This window comes from Agelaius phoeniceus, chromosome 6 (genome assembly GCF_051311805.1).
Source record: "Agelaius phoeniceus isolate bAgePho1 chromosome 6, bAgePho1.hap1, whole genome shotgun sequence".
Lineage (NCBI taxonomy): Eukaryota > Metazoa > Chordata > Aves > Passeriformes > Icteridae > Agelaius > Agelaius phoeniceus.
In genome coordinates this window covers 51,344,803-51,369,461 of record NC_135270.1, presented here as the reverse complement: position 1 = coordinate 51,369,461, position 24,659 = coordinate 51,344,803, and the positions used below count along the sequence as shown (strand labels likewise).

At 37.8% G+C, this 24,659-nt stretch overlaps 1 long non-coding RNA gene across 3 annotated transcripts in view; it reads right to left on the bottom strand.

Annotated features, from left to right (window-relative positions):
• Nucleotides 1-1,002: 1,002 nt before the first annotated feature.
• Nucleotides 1,003-24,659, bottom strand: part of LOC143694411 (uncharacterized) — a 141,095-nt gene continuing 117,438 nt past the window's right edge. Inside the window, exons 4-6 of one of the 3 annotated variants that reach the window (XR_013182880.1) lie at nucleotides 22,157-22,297; nucleotides 18,462-18,580; nucleotides 1,003-2,042 (exon numbers count right to left, since the gene is read on the bottom strand). This is a non-coding gene — a long non-coding RNA (uncharacterized LOC143694411). The remainder of the gene's footprint in view (nucleotides 2,043-18,461; nucleotides 18,581-22,156; nucleotides 22,298-24,659) is intronic. The other 2 variants (XR_013182881.1, XR_013182882.1) reach the window with 2 other exon arrangements.

The following is a 24,659-nucleotide window of genomic DNA, read 5'->3' as shown; positions in this document are numbered from 1 at the left end:
AGATTTTTTACTTGAGAATAAGTAGTGAGCTATATAACTACCCTGTTTCCATAAAGCTACTTTTAAAATGTTTGGGCAGAAACCTCAGGAAGTTCTAAGTGCCATTTCCTATTCCACTAATGATGGGTTGGCATGAGGTTCTTCAAAATAATTTTGGAAATGCATAAAACACATCACAGCTTCTTCATTTGCTTTACTGTAAGAGAGTTTCCAATATTTTATATTAATTTCTTCCAAAGAATTTCATGAAGTTCTAAGATAGAGATGCTACACAGACTCCTGGACTGCTCTCTGCTTTGTGAAGGAGGTGTGTGCATTATTAAGTGGAAGTGGTATGGGGCGCACTGTGATGAGTTTGTATTGACAGCCTCTTGGAGTTTATCTGAAATGGAATGAGGAGGTGAGACCCTGAACTGTTTGGTGCCCACCCTCCCTTTTCCCTACACCCAGCACATCACTCACATTGTGCTCCCTGCACTGAGGAGCACGGGTGGGACAAACACAACTTCACATCCCTCTGCAAGCACAGCCGCAACAGCCGCTCTGTGGACCTGCTCACATGTACATCTAACATCATTTGATTAAATGTGTTCTTCTTTTAACAGAATTTAAACAGCTTCTGAAAGCTTCACAGATACCCCGTGTCAGACACTGCCTTGGACAATTTATTGTTCTTTTATGTGTTACCTTTGATCCTGTTTTCAAAACCAGCATTTACATCAATGTATCTTCACAGTTGGCAAATGATAGATTAGATAAAACACAATGATATTAATATATCAGGTTTGCAAAGTTGCCAGTTATCCCGATTTATTCCTTAGGGTAAGTTCCACACAAAAATGCACACTTTCCAAAAGACTTCAGCTTTTTAAATTAATTTTACATCCTGATATTTTGTTCTGTATTAAGACTGGTCACATTGAAATCTATGAGAATTGTGAATGGAACCATGTAAGGCATTCAAAGAGTAAAAGAAACAGAAATGCAGTCAGGGTATTGTACAGTTTAGTTTAAAAGTTTTTTTTGCATTTAATAATTTCACATAGCTACATACCTGCATTATATGCACACATGCACACAAAAAATGTATATATTAAAGAGAGATAGATAGGGAAAAGGAAATATATATGGTATAAATATTGCATATCTTTGTTTAGAAGCTACCCTCGTTTAGTAGCTGCACCTTAACCATGCACCTTTACTATGCAAGCCGCAGGGGAAAGTAATTAAATTTAATAGCTGCTGCCCTCGTTTTGAAGTCGCCCTCAATATAAAGCTGCACAGGGAAGTAATTAAATTTAATAGAAGCTGTGGATTCTAAACAAAGATATACGGTATAAAGTCCATATAGTTCTTGGAAAGTTAATTTCCAGCAGTAGCAGGCCTGTCGCTTGAAATATTCATGGTTTTGTAATTGTTTGAATCACATCTCCAGCTCCAAAGGAAGTTTCTCTCTCTGTAAAATGATGGAATGATGAAGGATCTGAGCATGTACTTGGATATCACCATAACAAGAATAACAACAACAACAATAATAAAGGAATGATGAACAAAATAAGATTATAATAGAAGCCCCCCAAAAGTCACACGTTAATATTCCACTCTCATTTTCATCAATCACTGAAGCAATACCCCCTAGATCAGTGCATTAACTTGTTTATCTTTTACAATGAGGAAAAACTTCATAGCTTCATCATTCATTCCAGAGTGAGGGGAGAAAAAACAAAAGGCAGCCACCGAAATTTGCATGGTGCTCAATTATACATTAGTGAACATCACTTGGCAATCTGTTCATATCAATTTAATTGGATTTTAATACTGCCTCTGATCTTGTTTTCTAATTAACAGCAGTGCCTGGCAATAAAGCAGAACCATGCACCCAGCAACACCTTTGATCTCAACCATATGGAGCTCCTCCGTGCTCTTGAAAATTTTTTTTTTTTCCTTGCCTCCAATGCAGGCCGAGAGAAACTGGGGCCCCCAGATGGCCGAATACCACTCTTGAGTGCGACGTCATTGATTATTTTCCTTCCTGATTGATCCTGATTGAAAATAAATAAAACATGCACATGGAACTGGATGCAAAATTGGTGTCACAAGCTTTTGGTTATGTTGATGGTTTTCTCTGCTCCTGCTTTAGATGACAAATACTTAAGCAAACATTAATTGACTCAATGGTCTGTATTTAGGAACATAACTTTATCACAAGGACCTTTTGTTTTGTGTGTAGTTACTGTCCCACCACAGCCACTTTTAAAACTGGGATTAAAGGAAGTTAACTATTCATTCTTTATCTTTCTGATAATATCATCATAGACAAACTATTTAGGCATGAGTTCAGCTCACCAGTTTGATTTATATCTACTTTTTGTTGATTTGTTCTTGACAGCTGATTTTTTTTTCTCTTTCTTTCTTTTTTCAGGACCTCTAGGTAAAAGGCTCTGATCTTTGTTTCCTGCACAAGTCTGGCTTCAGGTACAGTATGCTTAAACAGAATAAATGTTGGCATGTCACTTTTCACATGTTCTCCACACATATCTTGAAAAAGTTCTCTGAGATACAAGGAACTGACTTGGTAGATTTCTTCCTTGGGTTCAAAGTAGAAATAAAAATGTTCTAGAATGTTAGTTTATGAAGTGGAATTTTATAAAAACATTTTAAAATGATGTAAAAATAAAATAAATAAATAAATTTTACTTGGTTTTGGAAGAACTGAGCAACTAGAGGGAAAAACAGTGCTGTCTTCTTGTAACTGAAGTATTACATAATGATGGCACAAAGAACAACTTTGATTTCTGGCTTTGGTATAAATACAGAGAGAAGTCATGTTTTTCTTCCTTCTCCTTTCACTTTCTGTTCTGAACATGCCATCTTAGCCTGTGCTTTGATTTGGATATGACCCATAAGCAAGGTCAGGTCACTCTTCTCTTGAAGAAAGGATTTCCAGCAAGCACCCTGATGTGTTTCTGCAGAAGCAGGTGCTGCTGGCTTTGCAGGTGACACCTTTCCCTTTGTGTTAACACAGACCCACCATAATGTGAAGGACATTGGCTCCAGGGCAGAGCCTTTCCACCCAGGGTGCAATACCCTGATCATTTGTGCTCCTGACGGAACTAGCTCACTTGTACATGCTTATGTGCTATTTATTCAGCGTGTGAGCATCACACAGAGCCATCTCCTCTGGTTTCAGCTGGTTGCTCTCCTCTGCATGGCTCAGAGCTACCATGCAGCACTGTTTGTGTGGTAGCAACCACTGCTGCACACTGACACGTACCGGTGGAACTGCGCCGAGCGACGCATCTCCTCCGTGCACAAAGCACATTCATTCTCCTGGCTTTGTTGAAGTGGCTTGTATATATTTTCTGTCTTAGCTTCAATGTCCATCTGATCAAATGCCCTTTCTTTTCAACTTTCATAATTCCATCAAATAAACTTGATGAGATGGTGTATGGTTTCCACTTCTGTGGAGGTATGGTAATATGTACTAGCCCAAGGTCAGAGCTTACAATAAGTAAAACAGCCTGATAGTTGGGATAGAGGCAATGAATCCATGAACACACCTGCATTTAATATGATCTACTGTCCACATATACTGCATTTCACTTCTTCAAGTGAGAACTTTTGAGGGGAAAAATCATCCTGTCTGCTCTGAAAACAACTTTCATTTACTGCATGAATAAAAGGTAATATGGAGACTGTGTTCCAGAGAGATGCTGCCACACAAGGTCCCCCAGTCTGATTGTTGTGAGCAGATCTTCAGGCAGATGAGAGAAATTAACAGGTCAGAGTGTCTGTCCTACTGGACTGATTGTTTAAACAGGGCTTATACTTGTACCAAACATGGGTTCAATCTGTATTTTTCTTTTTCTTCACTTGCTTTCCAGAATTTCAAACTACAAATATTTTCATTTTATCATGGAGGTTAAAAAAATAAAGAAATGAAGGAAATAAATGACTCAAAAGAAGATAGAAGTTGCATTTGTACTCTGTTTCTGATTTGCTGATAAATTAACACAGTTCTAGCTTCTATGGAGTGCATGCACTGATGAGGGAGCAGAGCTGATAAATGTAAGGGTTTCCTGTTGCACCCTGCTAGTAAACTGCTGCTGATTGGATGTGTCTCACCAAGATTACTGCTGTGGTCTTTTTGAGCACTGGAACTTAGAGACTTTTTCAACATTAATATGCTGGGACAGCATTTTGATCTTTGTTGCTGATTTCCTTGCTCTGATAACATGCTAGCTTGCTGTGTTGTTTGCTTTCTGATCTGCCTGCTCCCAGTTTGGATAAAAATTTGGGTTATTTTTGTTGCTAGCATTGTGTTTTCTTTCTTTTCTTTTTTTTTTTAATCTTTAAGTTGTATATTCAACTCATTTTTTTTTGACTAACCACTCTACTGCTTGTACTTTACCTTCAGAAGTTAAAAAGGGTTCAGGTGTGCCCCACCACATCCTTTATTTAAAATAAAGGGTGCTTTGCTAGATTGAGGGTTGAGGGACTAGGCCTTCTCAAGAGAGCACAGTTTGAGGTATTTATGCTTAACCACCACCCCACACCCCTACTATGAAGGTCTTTAAAAATGGATATAAATTTGTGATTGTGCTATTAAGCATGTGTAAAAGGTTCGAAATATGTGGATACAGGTATACATTATAACTTAGTTATAGAGATAACATTGTATCTCTAGGATGAAGAGTAACTCCGACCATGTTCTCAAATCCTACAATACAGAAGAAACTGCTCAGTGAGAAGAGGTGGATAGAAATGTCCTGTCCTTCTCCCCTCTTTTATTATTTTCTTTTTTTTCTTAAAGACAAATAGAAGCAGGGGTGTGGTTAATCTTAAAGATGAGCTGTGAGAAATGTGTATTCCTGAGCATAAGAGGATTTGGGCTAGGAATGGTTGGGGCCTGCAGCTGCCCAGCACAGCACCCCAGTGCTGGAGGACTCTTGCTATCCAGAAATGGACAAATTTCATCCAAACCAGCAATGAGATTTGTCCACATGCATAGGACATAATCAGGAGGTGAGTGTAAGTTGGATGCTGGCACTTTTATGCTCATGGCCTTAGGAAGACTCCATCTTCAGACTGTTGTGTCTGTTTCCCTGTGGCTCATTATTCTAGTTTGCAAAGTTGACTCTTCTCCCCAGATAAATGTCCATGTGCTTTCCACCCTACACTTGTTTGGAAATGTTGCCTATTGCTTAATGCACAGAATAAGTAATTTAGTTTCTTCATATCTCTGTGTATGTGCCCTTGTGATTATCAGGTACATTTTTAATATGATTTCTGAAAAATGAACATAAGCTTTCTTTTTCTGTTATAAAACAGTACTTGGTAGGACTATCCCAATTGCACAAGATAACAGGAGGAGGCTACTCAGCTGCTTTATTGACTTTAAAGTTTTACTGATGCTACTGCTTCTTATATTTAATGTTAGACACACCTCAGAGGTGTACAGGATGGCAAGAGTGAGTGCTGAGTGTCATAGCACCAGAAATAGTCTAATTTCTGTCTTTTCCCATTCTCAAAATGTGATCATACCAGTTATTTGTGCTCAGACCAAAATGATAAATTTGCACAACAACCACTGCTGACCAGTAATATTTGATGTATTTCTTCTTGATTCTTTTAATTTTTAAATACTGTTTCCTGCATTTATTCTGAACTGATTCCTAAAGCATATAGTGTTTTGTGATATTTCCTTACATAATATGTGTTTTATTTTGCCCTTTTCATTTTGTCTGGGGCAAATGTAATGATTCGCTTATTTTCATTTCACACATTTATTTAATTTGCTCTATTGTTCGTGGGAAAAATTAATGACTGATGGGTGGTTTCTTCCCCAAAGTTTTTTTCCCCTCTTGAATTTAAGCATGAAAGGCTTCCCCAGCAGTGAAACTTAAACATACATGCAGGAGATGACATGGTATCCTGTGAATGTACCATTGTGAAATGGGCTATATTCTCCTTCAAGGACCTGTCATCACACTAAGGCCACTTGTAAAGAACAGCAGCTCTGGCAGCTGGCATTAAGCATATGGGTTACTCTCTGCATTTGTGCCTTGTTTTGCTGATCTAGGCTCATGGGTAATACTGAGTTTTCAAAGTCCTCCTCTTGCCTATTGATAATTGAGGAAGACTCATCCAGCATCTACCAAGAGAACCAGCACCCTCAGAAGTGTACTGCCTTATTGCCTCACCTCTATGCTTACTAGATAAAGTGACCCTGGAGGCTACTCAAAAGATTGAATTGTTAAATATTGTTGATTCTGCTAGGTTATGAAGGTTATCTGTATGGTGAGTTACAGATTTATCTGAAAAAAAGATACAGTTAAGGGATCTGTAACTGTGACAAACATACCAAATTAGTGCAACGGCTTTGAGACTCTATCCTCAGCTTCTGAAAGTCCTGGAATATAATTACCTTCAATCTGCTTGCCTTGTCTCAGACTTTCAGGTTAGTACTTTAGATCTACCATTCATGGCAGAGAATTCCTCTCCCACCTTCCTGCTGTTGCCCTCAGTTTGCAGTCAGTAGGATTTCTGGGCCTGACAGATTCCCATGTGTCTTTGTAATTCTCACTCCCCTATTTTTTTTAATTTATTTAAACTTGCATGACTTCATCAGGATAATACCTTCACAACCCAGTAAACGTGAAGTTGTGAGTTCTCTCTCTCTTACAGACACTGTATGCTGGCTTTAATATTTCAGAGATGTTTTTGTTCTCATTTCTCTATGAAGGAGACTACAACATGGGTAAGACTCAGTTTCTCAAAGACACTTCCACTCCTAGACTGGAGCAGAGCTTGTTTAGCTCCAAGTAGTACAAGTGGTATGGGCAGCTTCTGCGAGGATGGCTGAGAAGGCTCCTTGTCTGGCAAACAGGGGATGAACCATTTCCACCTCATGGTGTCATCTTCTTTCCAGGGCATGATGCTACTAGCCAGGCTTTGTAATACAGGTGTGCAGAATGACACACTTACCCTGCAGACAGGATTTGTGTTCCTCTAAGACTAGAAGCAAGTCTTTTGTGTTTCTTTGGTTTTGTCTTATGATTTATTTCATTTCTTCTGTTCATCAATTGAGCCATTTGCCAAGGGGGAAGAATTGTCATTCTGCAATATTTCCTCCTTCCAGCCAGGAAATACGCAGCTGAGCACACACGGCTTCTTCAAAATGGTGTGCTTTGTTATCCTGTTCTGCTTCTTTTACTTTCCTTTCATCCCCAAGGGAGACACAATCTTCCACATGTGTCAGCAAATCCCCTGGACTTTCAGGTGTTCCCTCAGGGGAATTGTTTTCCAGCTTAATGCAGTAAAACCCTGGACACTCTCTTGGCTCTCCCTCATGCTCTTTTTCCCGAAATTAGACATGCCTTTCTGCAGGTGGAAGTGGTTGCCTCTCAGCTGCTGCATGTGCAAAAGGACTCAGATAGGGAGCACTGATTTTTCCATTTCCCATTTCCTGCTCTGCTCAGATTTGAACATCTTGAGTCAGTTTGTGCTATTACTTCCTTGCTACTTTTTCTTCTTACTGACAGAGCAAGCCAGCTATGACTCATTAGGCTGACCATAAAACAAAAGTTTTTGTAACTGTAATACCAGTGTGACTCCAGAAGGAAATATCTAGAATTGTATCTATTACTTATCTATTATATGTTCATTGCATCTATTGCTGCTTAACTGCCAAGCCTTATAGCAACTCACAGAATCACAGAATAGTCTGAGTTGAAAGGGACCCAGAAGGATCATCAAGTCCAGTTCTTAAGCAAATATGTGCATCAAACCAGCAGCCTCGGTGTTGTTAGTACCAGGCTCTGACCAACTGACCTAATCTCAGGGGATAGCTCTTCATGTTTGCAGCACACACAGTTACTGGAGTGACATTCTGAGTTGATGGGTTAAGATTTCAGTGCTGTGTATGCAGTCAAATGGAAGCTAATCTGCATCTGTGAAATTCCTCTATGTCAACCCTGGTTTATAAAGAATAAAGGTAATGTGAATATCTTTAACTTAAAATATGATAATATACCATTTAGCTTCCTCTGCTGTCCAATGAAAGATCAGTCAAAATTTTGTCTGAGTGCTCAGATGTGTGGTGTTGAAAGGTAGGATACACAAAAGTATGAATAAAAGCATGTACTAAAATGATATGTCTATAAGAAGCAAAAGTTTTGGATTACTCCTATAATACAGTGGCTGCGGTTATGCTATAATTAGAACATAATTACATTGTCTTTGTAATTCTGGTTACTTGTAATTAACATTAATGCATATGAGGAAGTAAACTATGTATCTGAATTGCTTATTAGTACCCTGTTAGGACTGGAGCCTACAAACATATATGGAAGTTTACTCACCAAATATTTTTGTTGGCGGTCACTGAATGACTCATGTGACTAACACTATGAATGGGTGTTTGTAGGCAGCAACCCTTAGATTCTAAATAAAATTAACATGAAGTTAACTGCACTAACCACTTTGGATTTACCTGCTGCAATTACCCTCAAGTTATACTTTGATTGTTTAAAAAATTTTATTTATGGTAGACATGAAAAAACTGGGTTCTGCTAAAGTGTTAGTGCTCCAACTATGTGGAAAATAGTAACCACAATGCAAGTAAAGTGGAATCCCAACCAGTTCAAACTGTGCCACAGAGTAGATTGAGCTTTTTTTTGGTAGATACATTTGTTTGTAACTGAAATTTGGCCCAGAACTTCCTAGTTCCAGAAGCTAACTATTTTTAAAATAGCTACTAGCAATAGAAAGAGCTGTGCATCCTCCGTACAAGGCAAGGTGCAGCATTTACAACCTTTCTGTAGGAAGTGGTAGGTAGCAGGGCTCCTTTCTATCCTGACATTCCTAAAGGGAATGTAAGTAGATGAGTGTATTTGTAATAAGATGTCTCGCACAGATAGCTGGAGCTCAGGAGGGGAAAAAAATACTGGTCTCTAAAAACAAGACTACTTTTTTCCTTCTCCCTAAAATCTTAAATGTTATTGTACAGAGAAAGAAGAGGGCTTAATCTTGCATGACACATGGAGGAGGAAGTTTGTGTAGAATTATGTATCATCTGAGTTAAAAAAATTCCCATGCAAATGCCATCCATTTCTAGCCTTTCTGCTTGTCCCCAATATATATATATAATAACCTCATGATGAATGAATATCAGAAATAGGTTTTTATAGATTAGATGCATGATAGACTGCAGTTCTGAGAGTCTATTGTGGCAATGACCATTGAACTAAAGAGAATTTACATGACCAACCATTAGAATCGATCCAGTCTGTATTATAGATAGTCCCTAAATACATATCAATGTGACAAATGGAAATAGCTGTACTGTACAGGCCAGTAAGTTGTGATTCAAGGAGAACATACTTATTGACACATAGACTACTCAAAATGAACCTTGATTTAATGAACTAGAAATGGGATTTTTGATGCTGTTAGTAATACTATATTCTGCTAATTAGAGATCCCAAGTTGCAAAGTTATTTTGTAGGCAGAAAAGACTTAATGAGTAAAGTTCTATCACATACATGGCCGGCATTGTGGCTATATACACTGAATGGTCAAGCAGAAGTGAAGCTAAAGGAAGCCTTTACAGCCATTTCTTCCTTACAGCACGAGGATTTATCAGCTGTGACATTTATTGTGTCTTTGTTCCCCCTGTGGAAAGACATGGAGAATAGAGGGCATCAGTAATGCAGAAGTACCATGTGAAATTTCTGGTGTAAGTAAGAGATAACCAGCATCCCAGGAGGCTCCTGAGTTTTGCCTCACAGTTTTCTCAGGGGAATTGCCTTTTTATTTTAAGGGTAGAGGGTGAGGAGGGCAGGGGGATATTATGAACTTATTTACAGCAGCCCTATTTGGTGGACTGAGCAGGGGAATGGAGATTTTGGCACTGGTTATACACAGTAAATCAAGGTGCACTAGATGTCAAGAGTCTTCTGCTCTTAGTGTTATTTTTATCTCAAGGCATTTATCACACAGATGTTATGCTGCCAGAAGATACTGATTATTGATATTGATTACAATTAGTGTTATCTGTTATCAGTGACACAGAAATTTATACTAGATATGGTGGTAACTTCTTGGGTCCAGTGGGAGATATTTAGTCACTTAAATCTTGGTACATTTTAGCATGTCAGATGCCTTGAGTATCTAACACACCTTCCTGGGACTAGCAGGAACTTCATGAGACCTTTTCCTTCTCTAGTGGCAGCTGCAAGTCAGCAGGGAAACTGAGCCATTTTAGCTGCTTTTTAGGCACCAATCTTTGGCAAATGAATCCCATCTTGCATTTCAGGTTTTCCTACTGCTGTCCACAGCCCTGAGGGGGTGGCTGGAATTGTCAAAGTGACTTCCAAAGTACTTTTACTGTGAAGGAGCAGGTGTCTACCTTTCTTTCCCAGCAGTTGCTCAGTAATTGCAGTCAATGCACTTCACTCCTTTGCACTGAAAGAACCAAGGAGTTCCTGAAATGAAAAGCAGCACCCTGCTCAGTGACTATCCCAAGTATTTGTCTCTGCATGAGAAGGAGAAGGTTGCAGTCAGGGGTTAAACCAAGACAGGTGAACCTACAGGAAGGGTGAAATGTGAGGATCTCATTCTCCATTGTGTCATCATCACTTTTATAACTATGAAGGAAATATCAAATGGTGAATCCCAATGAATCTGGTAGCATTTTGTCTCCAATATGCATAGGTGCAAAGTAAGACAGAAATGGTCCCAAAGTCTGAATTTTTAGCTTACAAATCAGGAAAGCTAAAAATTCAGACTTTTAATTCCCTAACACAAGCCATGTTTTGTTGTGAGAAAAGAGATCTCAGGTTTAAAGGTACATTTAAAATTAAAAAAATTTATATTTTTTTAAGACAGAAAACAAAGAGTGTTTTAGGCAGTATTTTTTGTTTGTCCAAGCTTTTCACCATAGCTGAATAGACAGGGTACTTCCTCTTTTTTCTTAAAACCAACAGGCTTTAGCATGCAGTTCTTCCTGCAAAGAGTTAATTGAAGCAAATAAAGTTCTTACATTGTTAATAATCCTCCCAATTTGATCTTGTTCCTTTTCCCCCTCAAGCAGTAAGAGGATAAGTGCGAGTGATAGCCAGATTTATAAATTATTTCTTGCGAGCTGAATGCTTTAAAAGGGAATATAAAAATCTGCTATGTGTCAGGCGATCCATGGAGGCATTAGCAAGCGTGGCTGATTCTCAGTCCCCTGAAAGCAGGAGTGATAATTTGTAAATCTAGGAACTGTACGTGGAGAATGGTAATTTGTCATTAGTAAGATTAACATGATCAAGGGAATAGAATGGATTATTTACATATAAAATACAGAAGATCATTGATGCAGCAGTGATGAATAAATACATTTTGATAAAATTAAGTCAATATTTTTCGGAATCAATGCAAAAGTTTTTGGCTGTCATATAACATTGCAGCTTATGTTTTATCTTGTATAAAATGTACTGTCTATTTGAGAATGGTTACACAGGTGTAGTTTTTTGCCTGGGCTTCTTTGTTTAATCTACCTGTAGAGCAATTCTTTTGAAACACTATGCATTTAGACACAAATTATTTTTCTTAGCTCCTTTAGAATGAAATACCACTTAAAATGTAGAATAGCCATGCACTCAAACACTATTTAAAGGGACATGACATTTTTATTATTGCAGTTTCATATTCCAGTTAATTTTTTTGTTCAAATAGATTTTCCTTCTTGCAGAGAGAAACTATCACAAATAATTTAATACATTTTGATCATGTTTTCAATGCAGAGTGAAATACAGCTGCTGACATGCTTCATTTACTTAAACAAACTGTTCTTGTGCTCATACTGTTGCTCAAAAATTCAACACTATCAGGTAAAAAAAAAATTGAATGACGATAGGAAGCCATTATCCTGACCACTAAGTAATAGGGAATGAGATATCAATTGGCAAGTTGTTAACTCTGATTTTCAAATACACCATTTGCAATGACTTGTAACTACCTACAATAAGTGGATATAACCTCTTTTTTTTTTTTAAATTTTCTGAAAGCTTCAGCAAACTATGCTATCATAGAGTTTAAAGAATTTAAAGCAAATTACTTAAGGAATATTGCTCAAAGTAAATGCTATGCAAAGCAGTAAGTGACTTTTGTGGGTGACTGAGCACTAAAGCAAAGCTATGAGGTTTGCTAACGTAGACACTGTTTATTTGCAGGAAGATTCCTTTGCCACAGATGTTCTCAACAAAACCAGTTCTTCATCTTGCCAATGTGAATATGTGCAATGCTACATGTGTGTAGACCCAGGGAGTTCAGTGGGATTGCTCATGTGCATAAAATTACTTCTGTGCCTGCATGTACAAGGCTCAGGGCATTGTAGAGATTTAATCATTAAAAGGTGAAACAGAGGCATTTTTGTTATACTTTGTTATGCTGTGAAAAATCACAAGTCAGTCTTAGTTAGAGAATTGCTTTTCTCACAGAAGAGGATATCCAAAAAAATAAAACAAACCAGAAAACAACATTGTTTTATGGCAATATAAGCTTTGAACATTCTCTGCCGTAGGTTGCTCAGACTTCCATTGACATCATGAGGGGGCTGTGTTTAGATGAGTAATTTTTTTGGCAAGGGCAAACAAATGAATAAATGCTCAAGGGAGAGAGCTAAGCTAAAAGAGGAGGAGGCCAGAAATTCAGGACTCTTATATGTAAAGTTACTATGACTTTACATATAACCACAGTATTTCACTCAGTTACATCATTTTGCTTGTAATTAGAACAACCAATTTGCAAATGCAAACCCGCAATAAGCACCCATTTGCTAATCCAAGTGTTGGCCATAGAGGGCTCAAAATGGCTCATTTTGCATGAATATAGAGAAATAAATTGAAATGGATGGATGGATGGATAGATGGATGGATGGATGGATGGATGGATGGATGGATGGATGGATGGATGGATGGATGGATGGATGGACAGGAAAACATAAATAATACCAAGTGTCTGAACAACCACCCCACAGAACACAGCTTAGTTGAGACGTATGAAAGATAAAGAGGTAATTTGCTATTATAAACGTTCAGTTGGGGAGTCTTGACCATGTAGAGATTTCTGTCCTTGCCCAAAATGAACCTTAAAGTCTTTAGTGGTCAGATTGATAAGTAACTCCAAAAAGATTGCAGGTACATCTGAGCTTCAGATTTATGATTTAAAATAATTTTGGATTGTAAAGGCCGCATATTTCCTTAATAGGAAAAAAATGAATGGGTTTATGCTCCTGTTATTTCCTCCCCATTTTGAAACCTAGATGAAGGCTGGAATTTTCAGAGAAAACAATAGTTTTGTGAAAGATGTTTGACATCTGAGGTCTGTATTTGTTGCTCCTAAGCTTAGGCCTTTTTCCAGGGACAGAATTTAGAAGCACTGCTACCTCAAATTGACCATATAATCAACACAGAAAATGAGATCTCTCTATTAATTGTTTATACAATAAATCACAGGGCAACTGTTTGTACCAATTACATACCTAGTAGAGGGACCTAATATTACTTAGATTAAATTTGAGCTTTAAATGCCTTTGAAATACACAAGCACAGTTTTCACCCTGAAATTAATGTCCTATAAAATTTCTAACAAGATCTATTGCAATCTAGCTTACACCTAAGGATCTGTAGATACCCTTCAAACTAAACATCTCAAATGAATAATTACTTTCCTAAACTAAAGAGTTAGTTTAATAGGATATTTATTGTGTGCTAAGATTATTAAAACAATATTTTGGGGGGAGCTTAATAACTGTTTAAGAATGATAGTATGAAACACAAAAGATAAAGAACACATCTTATGTGCTCTTGCTAAACAAGTAAATATTGGCAATCATTTAATACATCCTTCAAAGCTTTACTTTATATTAGTTGAGGTTTTACACTGGAGAAGCAAAGGAGTTAAAATAGTGCAATTTTCACTTTAGCCAATCTCATTACTTAAAATTATGCCATCATGTATAACAACTGGCCATGCCTTCCTAACTGGAGTAAGGATTTCATCATAAAATTTAGAGACAAAATAAAAGAGAAAAATGCTAATTTCAAATATGAGTTTTGGGCATTAAAACTCTATACAAGAAAAGTGATGGCAGCAAGTATTTCTTGAGTAGCTCCATAGGCTGTTATAGGCAACCATTTCCATTAATCACTTCAAAAACAGTTTTAAAATGTGTCATTAATATATCAATAAAGAAACATAGAAAATATTTCTCAATCAGATTGACAATTTTTTTTTTGTATCTGATGGTTAAAAAGTACACTGTTTACTTTGATATTATTGGAGTAGTGGGTCCTAGGAGGCTTAACCTGAACTTTTTGAAATTGTCACTTCAGGAAGAGTTTCACATGTTCAACCTTTATCTGAACAAAGAATGTAAAATTGTTCAAATACTAGAAATGCTCATATAAATGTTCAATAACTAGAAAGTTATTTGAAAACTATTCCATTTCTTCTGCCTCTGTCAGCTGTGATAGAAAGAAAGAGGGAGCCTCTCAGCACCATGGAGGACACACCGTGAATGTACTCGGTGTAAAGCTACACAAGTCTACTATGTCCTTTAGAAAACTGAGCCTGAGATTCTAGCAAATCTCATGGTAAGGACTGACCTGGTGCTCTGCATTCTTGGGGGAGGTAAATACTCTCTCTGCAGCAAGGCACATCTACACCCTTCCCATTGCTGTGCTTCCAGGATTCCTGGCTTTCCCTGTAGGCCCTGTGCTAGGACCCCATAGAGTCCTCACTGCATAGTTATGCAAACATGGACTTTGTGAGTCTCAGGAATTCTGCAGGAAGTGAATTTGGCACACAGTGGATCATATTAAACTTTCCTCTGGCTTCAGAGGAAGACAGAGTTTTGCTTTTTGTTTTGTATTTAAACAGACTCAAAATCTCAAATCAAAACACTGTTGGACCTACTGAGTTCCACCTGGCTCATGTCAAATCCATGTTATACCCCAAGTTTTATATGGTTTAGGAAAAAACCCCATAAATTGAATCAGAATGACTTGAAAGACTGAACTTCGGTGAACTTTAGGACAAACTGGAACTGAGCTACAAGCTTCTATGAAATCTGAAACCAAGCAGATTTTGCCTGGCTTCTTTTGAGGTTCATGAATTTTGAAAAGACCTATACCATTGCCAGTATTTATCATGAAACTTGCCCTAACTGGTTTTTTCATTAAGGTCTCTCTTCTTGAAGTGACCATGTGAAAATCTCATCTTTCATTTAAAAGAGAGCAGAAGTTTTCTATCCCTGTGGTTGTGGCAAGAATTTTGAATGTGTGCCCAAGCACACCAACAGTTCAAAACCAAAGGTGATTCCAGAGACTCCATCATGCACAGTATTATTTTAAACTCACAATTTTTGGATCTTAGCTAATAGTTTTTGAGAATGAAATCTAGCCTACTATCTACAACTCTGCATTCTATCCAGAGGACATTAAGGGTTTTTTATTCATTCTCTTATTGTTATGGTGCTTTAGAAGACAACTTCAAAGCATTTAGGTATTGGCAAGTCTGGCTTCAGATCTGACAGCTGTGGCAATGTCTCTCTGCTGAAACCCTCCATCCCTGTGTACCTGGGTTTTGTGTAACCAGCAAGACAAAATCCAGAGAGATGCTTAAGTTCTAACTCAGCACCATGTTTAGTAACCTAATTCTTTCCAACCCCCAAGTTTATTTTAACAGCATCATTTTCCTTTGAGGGCTGTAGGTAATTCAGTCCTCTTTAACAATGTACAGATGGTTTCTGGAAAAGCCCCTTTGTTCCTTCAAATAAATAACACAAAAAGGCTTACTGATTATGCCCACGTAGGGCACTGTGTTGTGTGTTTCATTTATTGGTTGATTCTGCCATTTATTTTGGCTTGTGCTACTTTTGGACGCATTAAAGATTTTTCTTCCTCATGCTCAGAGAAAGAGTTTGTTTGATGTCAAAGCCAGGGAATTTCCCTGGTATCAGAGAGTCTTACAATTTTATATTAAATACATTTCACGGACCAGAAAGTCCACCTAAATGGACCACACATCTTTCCTGAATTTAGTTTAGCTCAAAGACATCATAAGCGCTTCTGAAAATTCAATCTCATAGTAAATGTTTAAGACAACAAAAATGTTAGTCACCAATATGGAATATTTTTGTATGCCATTAGCATAAAATTGTTTTGACTGGGAATTCTAGTCATGTTTTCATGTTATTTATTTTGGGAGAAAGGATAATGCTTTAGCTGGGAATTAGCTTCCTTTTCTGAATTAAGCTAGTCATCAGAAAAGCTAACAGAACTAAAGGCCCAGTAACCTGATGTTTTGTTGTAAAATAGCAGTTCAATTTATTAAGGAACTATGAAGCTCTGATAGGATTATGGAACAAGATCTCCTTGCGATAACAGAAGTGGCAAAGTTATAGTTTCAGATGTGGTATTTGCTAAAGGTAATAGCCACTCCTTTAATTTCATATTGTATAAAATTTTATCTTTTCTGGAGGCTTATTTTAAGAGCTTAATAGGACTATCTAGTCTGCATTTCAGATGTAAAAATATCAGGTGTGTTTGCAAGGTAGCAATGACACTGCAGATGTCCAGAAAAGGTACACTTTGGTTAACAGTCATGTGAAACTGATGCTTCAACTGGCAACTAGTTGTGAAGAAACGCCTCAAAGCCTAGCATGCAAATAAAATCTTGTAATTCTATAAATACATAAATTGAAGATTTTTCAGATAAAATATAATTTCCCCTTCCATTTATTCCTGCTATGTGACTATAGCTGGAAGTAGCTGGGCAGTCAAGCTGGAAATATGGACTTCAAATTACTAGGGTTTATAAACAGTGACTTAGAGGGCAGTGATACACATTAATTTTCAGAGAATCATTTCAAGTTCCATTAGTTTCACTGAGAAATGTAGATAATCTGCACTTTGGAAAATCAGGTCAATACAGTATCATAAAGACTACTTTGCACGTAACACCTCTTATGTATTTAGAAGCTTCATAATACCACAAGTTCTTAATCAGAAATGGCAAGAGTGATCTTTTCTCTAAGTATTTATTTTCTATTTAATGTCTCTGAAAAAGCCTCAGGATGTTAAAACATACAAAGAAATAAATGTCTGTGTGGTATACACAGTTAAAATTGATCTCTTTATCTCTGCAAATCAGATATGGGGAGTGATAGAAGAAAGACTGGGCAAGTGATTAAATTACAAACCTTTTCATAGTCAAATATTTAATCATAAAGTGTGATATAGACTTAAATGAAAACAAATTTTCCTAGGGTGATTGGGTATATGCTTTAGGTAATGTTTCTATACTATTTTTCCTTCAGAAGACAACATATGAGGTTGAAATACTGTGTCATGTGCAGATTAAAGACAAATTACATATAGATGAGGTTACATTTAATTACCTGAAATAGCTTTGTATGCTGAGTGGAAACCACAGTTTTCATCAACACCATATTAATTATTGCTGCCGAAAGCTGTAATTGACTACTGTGTTTTTCGGCTCATGAGTCAATGGTGACTAAATGTTTACTTTACTGCTCCTAATTGCCTAAAATGCAGCACTTGTTTTTCCTTGGAAAATCTGTGGTCTAAGTTCTGCTCTTGTTTTCATGCATATAAACCCCACAATCATTTACATGTATAGCTGAAAGCACAGTTGTCTTCAAAATTTCTGGCAAAAATGTTTAAGTGGGGGGCTGTAATTCTCTTAGCATCCAATACAGGGAAAAAGGAAATGCTGTATCAATATTGTCCCACTTCTGGCTTCATTCTGCCATATGGCCTGTAGAAGACCTGAACTTGCACTTGGAATAGGTGGTCTACAGACCTCATTTGACCTTGTGTCAGCTGAATTCAAGATCTCTCTGGTGAAAGCATAAGCTCATCTTCTCAGTTGCACCAAGCATGTAAGACAAAATGGTAAACACAAAGGTGATCTGGATTACCATCAGGGTTTTCTGCCACAGGAATTGCTTTGGAGACACAGAAATAGTAAAAAAGGACCAGACACGAAACCATGCTATAAAGTCACAGGAATTAGACTCTTCTCCATCTTTACAGAACTCTCACAAGACCAAGAAGAAGCAGTGTGGTTCCCAGGAGAAGGAGTACAGAAGTAAGAGGCATTTCTGCTACAGGAAATTTGAGAAACTGTGGAATGACTAGCCTTGAAATGCATAATTTCTCCATTCAGAATCACACTTCATCCTGTGGAGAGGATAGAAATAATGCAGAAGATGGAATAGAAAATAAGAGGAAAGAAGTGGCCAGCCGACTAGAGAAAATCAAAGATTTACTGTTGGGTAACGGAAGAGAAGTAATTATCTTTTTCAACAAAAAATAAGTTGGAGAGAGTAGTTCAAACAGATTGGAGATCATTGCCCCTCTCCTTCCATTCTGTCTTTTACTTACAATGACTATTGTCCTGATAGGAAGGGCTCTCCTCTAGGAATGCTGTCATCAGAGTCCAGGTTGATCTCATCTTCACATGATTTGGGGAAACACTGCAGATTTTCAGGAGCTTTGTGTCTCTGTCAAGAGAATGACAACTAATTTTTCTTTTATATTATTCCATTTCACAAGCCTTCCCAAAAAGCTGGTAGGATTATTTACACTTCTGGAATGAGTATTTTGAGTTTGGAGGGAACCAATCCTATATTTCAGCAAAATTCTATCCCCGTAACAGCCAATGAGGAGATTTTTACCACAGAGTCACTCAGATCATTGGGCAGTCTAATGAATACTACTAGACCTGTCAATGTCACCTCAGTTATGTGAAGTAAGAGGCTCCTCAGGCATAAGGGCTGGGACAAATGGGCATTATGGACATATTTCTACTACTTCCTCTGTATTGTCATGCATTCCCAAGAGATGCCCACCTGCCCATTGCTAACTAAGTTGTTGAGACATAGGTTTTGTATTCAAACTTGAGAACACAGAGTTGAGAGCTGTAGCTGATGGACAAAGACTTTTGGGCCCTCCAGGAAACTGCTTCAGTGCTGAACTGCAATGACAAAGATTTGACAAAAAACTCAGGCTTAAAGAAAACAAACCTGTTAAATCAAGTGAGTGTCACAAAACCTTTCTGGAATTTAAATAAATCACTTTTACTGGGCTTTTGTCAAATGTCAATCTGTGGCACACAAAAATAATTGTATTGCTCTATATGTTTTTTAAAATTATTTTTAGTTGATTTTACCAGTCAGACTACATTTTCAATAATGAATGCTTTCCACAGCCTTGCAAACTTAAACCTCTGGCATAGATTTTATTCATATTATCACATTCTCATTCTTTTTACTCACTATTTTTAATGTGCCTTGTATCATCAAGGTTTTTCTCACACTAATGGCAATGATCTTTCTATTCTGGGATCTGTGTACAGCCACTGTGCTCATTTTTTTGTTGCAGAAATCAGTCTGTGCTCAGACACAGATTTTGTTCTTGCTTCAAATCTCTATATATTTTCATAATGATCCTTAACATCCTTTTGACACTTCTCTCTTCGCCTTTTTGGCTCTATACTTTGACAGTTATTCCACAGGAAAATAAAAGATCTTTATTTTGTAGTGGTGAATTTATGATACACCTGCACAGTTCCACCTTGGATCTGGCATGTAATGTCAACACAGCTTGTCTGGCAGTATATGAATTCTCCATGGGGCTTCTTTTCATTGAAGGCTCTACTAGAGGAGGGATGGATATACATGGAGTTGTTGTTGTCCAAAATTTGTACACACAGAGACATATACACAGACATTTGTTGGTGTTGTCATCTCCAGATGGGGACTACTGATTTTTAGTACTTGCAGAACTTTCCTTATTAATATACTAGGTTAGCTTGAGAAAAATGGAGACATGGGAATTTATTTCTGTCTGTCTAGTTGCTGCCATGTTACACACACACACACACCCCCATGTCCATATTGGATCATCAGTTTTTTAGAAGTCTAGACAAGAAGAAAAGAGTAGTTTCAAAATAAGAATATCACAGGAAAAAAAAATATAAGCATGAACTCAAACCCAGAGAAGAGGACTGGGTAAAGAATATTGTGTGTTCAGGTGTCAAAACATTCCCTGAATTTTGAAGAAATATGTAGAAAATAGATCTCATAATACCAGAGGGGCCTAAATGCCAGTTTCCTTAGCTTTCAGTTTCTTTCTCTAGTTGGCTCAATAGAAATATAGATGGTTTAGATAAACATCCATATTTTGAAACAAGACTGCTTTTTGGGGGAAGAAGAAGCTGTATTGTATTAGATCAAGATTTTTACACAGAATCACTGTGATATGATTCTTCATCAGTTCACAATGAGATCAGCTGGCCTTCTCACCTTCCTTCAACTTCATTAGAATGGCAATATATGACTTACCACATAAAAGCTGCATTCACTGCCAAGTAAATTAAATTCTTATAATAAGAAGCAGAGTGGGCCAGTGGTCGAAAAGCAGGGCCGGCAGCCAGCAACTCCTAAATTTTAATCCCAGTGCAACATAGTGAATAACTTCAGGCAAGTTACTTAACCTCCTAGTTTCCACCTCATAAAATTGTAATAATAAAAGTGTTTTTCTGAAGACCAATTAGTTAATGCTTGTTCTCCATCTGAAGAGAAAAATGCAAAGTACCATGGAGGTACTAAGCCTAATTAATTCTTAAATTCTAATCATATCAAAGCCTCATCATGATTACCCCAGTTAAGTAAACTGGTAAGACCATCAAAAGTATAGGGCCAAAACATCCAACACTTATGATTCACAGGATCTGTAGGGGACCCATCATCCACGTTGACCCCAGGGGTGACATGGGACAGATTGGAAAGCCAGTCCATGGTTCTCCATGGGGTTTGCCAGTGTCTGACAGCTCAGCTCTGCTCCCATCCCCTTGTACAGGCTGCTACACCATGGTGTGGGCATTTTGAGAGCAAAAGGGTGCTTGCTGTGAGTCAAACATCCAGATGGCACTGAAGTGTAAGTCTGCTGTTTAGATCTCACATTTTGTTTAGGCTGGATCACTGTTTGAGGAGGATGAAAAGCAAAAGCTATTCTTTCCAATGCTCCAAACGCAACTGATGCCCACTTAAATAGTTCCAGATCTGCTTTGTATAGACAGAAACATAGGGGTAATTTAAGTGTTTTGAGAGAAATATCCACTTCTTCCCAAGCCTCCTCTCTGTTGGAGACCCGCCATCACAAACATGGAGGACATGCAGATCTGAAGATCCATAATTTATGGAAGAGCGTGGAAAACCAGTCAGATCAAACATCTGGTGGAGTGGCTGCTGTCAAGCCCTCAAATGTTTAACTGATTGCACTTGTCAAAGAGCAGTAGGATAGATCTGAGGGGAGAGTTTGGCCCTTAGTGTTGCTGCTTTTCATCCCATAATTTTGAGAGTGTTCTTTGTGCCTTGTTTACTGCAGAATATGATTAGATTTTAATTTAACAGGCAAGGAATGTGTCTTTCATGTGGCAAGTCAGAAGGGCCTTGGAGCTTTATAGTGGAGATGGGGGGATGGGGCTGGCACTCATTGTGAAGCAGTGGAGAGTCCTGCTATATTGCTCATCTTGAGATGCTGTTTATAAATAGGTCCCACTTGTCTGGGGCATAATGATTTCAATCATTTGTGCTGTATAAATAAACAGGGCATTGTGAGCTTACTTGTTCAGGAATTGTCCCTGGCTTTAGTTTTGGCCACAGACTCCCAGAGGCCTGCAATCAATCTAAGCTGGAGGATTGAAAGAAACAGTCCGTTTGCGATCCGAAGCCACCAGGGGAGAAGGGAGGGCCAGTGGGTCTGGAAGGGGAAGCAGAAGAGCAGGAACAAAGGATCTTCAGTGGGGTCCTGAGGAAGGACAGCCTTGCCTCTGGCAAGCCTGCCATGAGCACGAGGCTGTCCAAAGCTGATGGGATGCAAAATGGGCTCTTCATGGTCTGGTGGAACACAGGCATGCCTGCAGGGAAGAGGACTGCTCCCACCCAATGTAGTGTGATAGCACTGGAGGGCAAGCACGGACTGTGGCATGTCCTGTCTGGGAGGCACTGAGTATGCCAGCCAAGAGGTAGATTGGAAAGGGCAGCACTGACTCCCTGCAGGCTGTGCCTACTCACCCTGTGCTCCGTTTGCCTCCATGGGTTCCTCCATGAGCATGAACTACTCAGCCAAGCTCCCCTCTCAGTCCCTCAGACTTGCAGCCTGGTTTTTGTCCCTCCTTGCTTTGGACATGCAGACTTTCAAGAAGTAAGGCTTGACTTAGGAAACATAGGAAATAAAAAATTAGAGTTTTCCTAGATGACAGTAAATACTTTGCAGGTTTCTACTGATGGACAATGTGCTTCTATTTTCTTACACAGCACTAGAGATGTGCAATTCATTTAGTAGTCCTGTCAGCAAATTCCTGCTCCTCCTGTGTAAGCATTGCACATCTGGGGATGAGCTGCAGTAGTCCCATGTGCAGAACTGCTCATGAGGAGACAGACCTGAGGTTCTCCTAAATTTACCAGTTCTTTCCTAAATTTTGAGCTTTTTGTACCTCCAGTCCTTGAGTCTCAACTTCCTAAAGCCTTTGGTATTTGCCTGTTTGCACCTTGACTATCACCTTCCTGTCTTATTTACACATCCTCTGCAGCCCAATGGAGAAGGAATGGAGAGGACCAGTAGAGCATGGAACTCCAGTTCTCACCCTCCTCATTCCTCAAAGTCCTACATGGGCTTTCTGCATTGATGCCACAGCCCTGTCAGAAGCAGGGGGATGAACCTACCAATTAAGAAAAGCAGAAAAATAATTTTTTGAGAAAATAAGTAAAAAATTGTTCTAGGACCAGCCAGGAAGCTGGAACTGATGCCATCTGGTCTATATAGTTATCATGTCTAGCAGACAAAGTTTAACAGCTGATTAAGAATTAATTAGAAATAATTTCTTTGTCTTCCTGATATAAAAATCCTCACAACTAAGTGAAATTTTCTTAGCCATTTCCCCAAATTGTTTTCACTAAGTACCTGGAAACTTGAAGAAAAGCACAAAGTAGGAACAAAACCTGGTTTTTGAATATTCCAGGTATATCAATCTTCAATTTACCTTCCAAATTCTGTGTACTTTATATTGAGAATAAGACCTTTTTTCTTTCCCCATTTAAGTTCAGAAAATATTAAATGCCCTGCATCTCCTTTTGAATTCTTTGACAAGGATGAACCTCTAAATACTTTATTTGCACTAATACATCTTAAGATTTGCTTTTGTCCCAAATATGGTTGCTTCAAGGGTTAATGAATTTTAGCTAAAAGGTTTTCATTTGGAAATTTTTGTTTTAAATTATCAAAATTAAAGAAATGGTTCCTTTTTTTGTGAGTATAAAAAAATAGTTGCACTTTCCATTTAACAATTTGGCTTTCATTTTCATTATCAGAATCATAAAAAATGATTGAAGTGATGGTTTCTTTTTAACATGCAAACTGTTTCATGCCAGAAGTTCTGAGAAATTAGATTTGCTTTTTCTATTTGCAGGTATAAAAGGAATTATGTCTGCTTATTTTATTTTGGGTTTTTTTCCTGTTTTTTCCAACTCCATTTTATTCTACTTTTCAAATGTTTCCTCTGCTGTTTACAAGTGAGGAAGAAAATCACTACCATTATTTTTAGTGAAACAAATAGAGGGAGTGAAGAAGTTCAGATGAAAAGTTATATTTGTAAAGGCAGAATAGAAAAGCAATTCACATTAATTCAAAGCAGAGTCTCTTTATTGGATTATAGGCTGATTGTGTTTACAAATACACTGCCAAGAGGGTTTTAATTTTGGGGCAATTTCATTGTTCATAGATATATATCTATATATAGATATATATCTATGAAATTATGTGGTTATGTGTTTTAAATGAGATACAGCTCCTTACTGCTTAATGTAATATATGCTTCCACTTTATGACATAGCGCAAAAGCAGAGCAATTTCAGAACAACTTAGCTGAAATACCATCATAAATGAAAGATGTAAACAATGTTATGTTTATAGACACAGCTTAAATTCGAACTCATTCGAACTTGGTGATCTCTTTATTTAACAAGAATGGACTTTATTATGAAAGTACAATCAAGCCATAATACTTTCTCTTTAATTTCAGGCTTTGCAGCATTTACTACAGCAAAGTAAACACAAGAGTTTACATCCTCAGGCAGACCAGAGCTTCATCTAGTTCAATATTCTTTCCCAAAGAGGAGTCAATAGCACATGTCCAGAGGAAAACACAAAGAAATAGTAAATATATAACTATTTTTTCCCAGTCTCTACCTTCTGATGTGATTATTTTCTCTCAGTCTACCCTGTGTCATGAATGAGCGTTTTAGTACCCTTACATGTGGGTATTATATATATTAAAATGTGGGGTTATCCCCATTTTACAGAGTGATGATTTGATGTACAGAATGGTATCTGCAACCCTCAAGCTTCAGGGTTGCAATAGAGATATCTGACCTGGCTTTAAAGAAATTTGTGGTTGTTGGAAAAGTCTATGGCACTGTTTCTCCCCACATAGTATTTGGTGGATTTTATCCAGACTTGAAAAAACAAGCTTTTTTGTTTAAATGACCATGTTTACCTTGAGCCAAGTTGCCCTGGATC